The sequence below is a fragment of the Lissotriton vulgaris genome, chromosome 7, assembly GCF_964263255.1.
Source record: "Lissotriton vulgaris chromosome 7, aLisVul1.2, whole genome shotgun sequence".
Taxonomy (NCBI): Eukaryota; Metazoa; Chordata; class Amphibia; order Caudata; family Salamandridae; genus Lissotriton; species Lissotriton vulgaris.
In genome coordinates, this window is record NC_141695.1 from 645,205,813 (window position 1) to 645,210,901 (window position 5,089).

The following is a 5,089-nucleotide window of genomic DNA, read 5'->3' on the forward strand; positions in this document are numbered from 1 at the left end:
TGACTATAGATGCTCGAACTTTCAGTATAGTCTTGAGGTGCACAACAGAATCTAAAGCTTCGGCCAGATAACGAGAAGCCGAAGATCTGCCAGCTAGCCGGATGAATCGGGATGCTGAAGAAGGCATTCTTCAGATCAATGACCGAAAAATATTGGGCAGTTGGTGGGATCATCGTGAGTATAGTGGTGATATCAGTCACTACAGGGTACTGTGGCACTACAATCTTATTAACCTCTCGCAGGTCTGTCACAAAACGATATGCATCAATATTCCCAGGGGATCCAGAATCAGAGTATTTCTTCAAAATCTGGAGAATAGGACTGTTACAAATATTGGCAGCTGTTTCCTCAACCACCCCTTTATCAATTAAGTCCTGAATAATCGAGAGCAAGGCTCGTTCGCCAGCTGGCGACATTTTGTACTGAGGTATATTTGGCAATATGCAGAAAAAGGGGAAGGTTTAGCTGGCATGACCAAAGGTGTTTGAATGGCACCTTGGGGCATCCATTATGTTGGATGTATTTGCCTCACACACCCCGAAGGATGTCATGCTTCATCATCGGCGTTTGCTCCTCGTCGGGGAGGCGGTGCAATCCCCGACGGGCTCACCTCAAGAGGGGCTCTTTGGCGGAGATCTTTTATCCAACAGCCTTATGGTGAAGTGGGGGTGTGTGGGCAGGACGGTGTGTGATGATGGGATGATTGCTAAAATGTAGCTGGGGGTACCGGAATTCACTTTATTCTGGGGGTCCCCTGGCTGCAATTAAAACGTGGGGCTAGCTTACTAGGTGTCAACAAATTAGGTTGAGTGACACTAGTGAAGACTAGAGGTCATAAGTGGTCGACATGTTTCTCGCAGTGGGTCAAGTTACCCGCGATTCATCAGGACCTTATAACAAGTGAGAAGAGGGGAACATGCTCGTGTCATGTATGTGGTGTGTGTTACCTCTGTGGGGTATCCTATGCCTAAACATAGAGAAAAGGAACAACACTGATTAGTACATTTTGCAATAGTCAATAATGAATATCATGTCAATGCCAGGAAGTGGAGAGTACGTGGCATGCTGGCGATATTGTGAACTATTGAGCACAACAATTGCATGCCTGAAAACATTGAGTGAGCTACGTGCATGTGCAGGGCACACTCAAAAACTGTGTGAGTAAGGGGGAAAGTGGTGTATCAGGGTGATGTTTAAAAACAGTGATTAAAAGAGCAGCAGTTAAAGAGGGGTGTAATACCCATTCAGACTCAATTCATATTATAGGCACCCTTGGAACAAAGTAAGTGCTGTATAACATTGCTTTTGGTGAGAACCAGACAGAAAATCAGTCAACACGTCACAAGCACACACTGATATCAGACAATCGCTGAAGATGCAAAGGATGCACTCCCTACTCACCAAAAGGTCAGGGAATACATGCCACATGAGGGTCGGCGGGATTAGATATCAGGGGCGAGCCCATTAGGTGAGGCTAGAGAAAAATAAATAAATAAATAAAGCAGTAGCGCCGCTGTATCAAAAGCGCTATTTAGTTGTCTCTGCTATGTAAAGTGTCAGCCTCTTTGAGTAAGTGCTAATGCAAAGTCTGTCCTCGTCCCGCTTGCTGATCTCACTCACCTCAGCATGCCTGTATCCTCGCTGCGTGACCTACCCGTACCCGCCGAGCTCGAGTAGATGAAGGAGCTCGGCGGTCGGGATCATTTAAACAAACGCGGCGACCGGCGTGTGTTGCGCGTCATCGCCCAGGGGTAAGGTCATGTGATTACCGCCGGGAAGGTGGCGGCCATTTTGTAATGATCAAGTACTATTGTGGCGCTAATCGAGGATAATATGTATTGGCTCATGATGTGCATTAAAAGTAATTGGAACGCCAGTGGAGCGCCGATTTATCGAAAAATATGAACAGGTACACATTGCAGAGCTGGTGGGTCCGTATTGTTTACTATGTGTGTATTAAAAGGGGCTAATTAGTCTTAAACAGGTTAAGATCATGGCGGCCATGATGTAATGGGCAGCTCGCCTTCCTTGGACAAAAGATGTCTAATAAATTAAATAGCACAAAACCTCCTAAATTGTAGTTAGCACATAGGTGGACCTTGGAGGATGAGATCATTTGTTCTCCTAAGGTATGTTGCCCATAAGAGATGATGTTAACAAGGGGAGAGTTAGGTTACAAGTTACAGTACACTTTTGTCAAGTGTTTGACTAGGGTATATCTGTGGTAGTAGGCTGGTTTAGAGTGAATGCCAGGGAATTTCTTCATTGAGGCCATATTTGTCAGAGGACAATCGGTGTACCCATCTCTGCTCCTTACGGAAAAGGGCGTTCTTGGGGCAGTTCGGGCTAGATTCTAGTACCACCCATTTCATAGAATCTTCATTATGGTTGGAGTCCACAAAATGTTTGCACATTTTCGTATGGGTTTTCTTGCAGCGAAAATTGCTGCGGTGTTCGGTAATGCGGACTTTAATGGCCCTGGTAGTCATACCGATATATTGCAAGCCACATGGGCAGGTTATCATGTATATGCAATTGAATGTGTTGCAGTTGGTGTGATGTCTGAGCTCCCAATTAAAAGTCTCTGAAAGCTGGATGGTTTTGAGTGTCAGGGTGTATTTGCAGACCCCACACATGCCACAGGGGTAGTGGCCCGTAACAGGAGGTAAATGCCATAGGGTTTGTTGGGTTTCTTTTCTAGCCACCTTGGGCCTAGTGCTGATTAGAATGTCCTTTAAGTTCTGGGATCTTTTGAACGCAAATCTCGGTTCTTCTAATACCAAGTCGCCTGTGTTCAGAATGCCCCAGTGATGTTTGATCGTATTCCTGATCTGGTTGGAGAGTGGGGTAAAGGTGGTTACGCAGGTGATTGGTTGATTTTCGGCCGGTACTCTTTCCTGTCGTTCCCAGGAGGGCGTCTCGGTTGTTATTCCTGGCCCGTTTTCTAGCTTTAAAGACTTCACTTTTAGGGTAGCCTCTATCTAGTAGCTGCCTGTACATGGCGGACTTCGAGGGTACACATATACACCATGAGTCGAATCCTTTCCGAGACAACATCAAACTGTGGAAACGCTTCATTGATGACATCATAATTTTATGGAAAGGCTCCACAGCCACTCAAGAAGCATTCCTTGTTTGGGTGAATCAACTGAACCCTTACCTACACTTCACCATGGCCTCCTCACCAAACGAAATCTCTTTCCTTGACCTAACAATAAAACTGGAAACAGGGTCCATCAGCACAACTATGTACAGAAAACCCACTGACCGGAACAGCCTTCTACACTACAAGAGCCACCACCCAAGGGCCTTACGCAACAACCTGCTCTTTGGCCAATTCTTACGGATTAGACGCAATTGTAGTGCTATAACCGATTACAAGAAAGAGTCCACAGTCCTTTCAAGGAACCTACTAGATAGAGGCTACCCTAATAGTGAAGTCTTTAAAGCTAGAAAACGGGCCAGGAATAACAACCGAGGCGCCCTCCTGGAACGACAGGAAAGAGTACCGGCCGAAAATCAACCAATCACCTGCGTAACCACCTTTACCCCACTCTCCAACCAGATCAGGAATACGATCAAACATCACTGGGGCATTCTGAACACAGGCGACTTGGTATTAGAAGAACCGAGATTCGCGTTCAAAAGATCCCAGAACTTAAAGGACATTCTAATCAGCACTAGGCCCAAGGTGGCTAGAAAAGAAACCCAACAAACCCTATGGCATTTACCTCCTGTTACGGGCCACTACCCCTGTGGCATGTGTGGGGTCTGCAAATACACCCTGACACTCAAAACCATCCAGCTTTCAGAGACTTTTAATTGGGAGCTCAGACATCACACCAACTGCAACACATTCAATTGCATATACATGATAACCTGCCCATGTGGCCTGCAATATATCGGTATGACTACCAGGGCCATTAAAGTCCGCATTACCGAACACCGCAGCAATTTTCGCTGCAAGAAAACCCATACGAAAATGTGCAAACATTTTGTGGACTCCAACCATAATGAAGATTCTATGAAATGGGTGGTACTAGAATCTAGCCCGAACTGCCCCAAGAACGCCCTTTTCCGTAAGGAGCAGAGATGGGTACACCGATTGTCCTCTGACAAATATGGCCTCAATGAAGAAATTCCCTGGCATTCACTCTAAACCAGCCTACTACCACAGATATACCTTAGTCAAACACTTGACAAAAGTGTACTGTAACTTGTAACCTAACTCTCCCCTTGTTAACATCATCTCTTATGGGCAACACACCTTAGGAGAACAAATGATCTCATCCTCCAAGGTCCACCTATGTGCTAACTACAATTTAGGAGGTTTTGTGCTATTTAATTTATTAGACATCTTTTGTCCAAGGAAGGCGAGCTGCCCATTACATCATGGCCGCCATGATCTTAACCTGTTTAAGACTAATTAGCCCCTTTTAATACACACATAGTAAACAATACGGACTCACCAGCTCTGCAATGTGTACCTGTTCATATTTTTCGATAAATCGGCGCTCCACTGGCGTTCCAATTACTTTTAATGCACATCATGAGCCAATACATATTATCCTCGATTAGCGCCACAATAGTACTTGATCATTACAAAATGGCCGCCACCTTCCCGGCGGTAATCACATGACCTTACCCCTGGGCGATGACGCGCAACACACGCCGGTCGCCGCGTTTGTTTAAATGATCCCGACCGCCGAGCTCCTTCATCTACTCGAGCTCGGCGGGTACGGGTAGGTCACGCAGCGAGGATACAGGCATGCTGAGGTGAGTGAGATCAGCAAGCGGGACGAGGACAGACTTTGCATTAGCACTTACTCAAAGAGGCTAACACTTTACATAGCAGAGACAACTAAATAGCGCTTTTGATACAGCGGCGCTACCGCTTTATTTATTTATTTATTTTTCTCTAGCCTCACCTAATGGGCTCGCCCCTGATATCTAATCCCGCCGACCCTCATGTGGCATGTATTCCCTGACCTTTAGGTGAGTAGGGAGTGCATCCTTTGCATCTTCAGCGATTGTCTGATATCAGTGTGTGCTTGTGACGTGTTGACTGATTTTCTGTCTGGTTCTCACC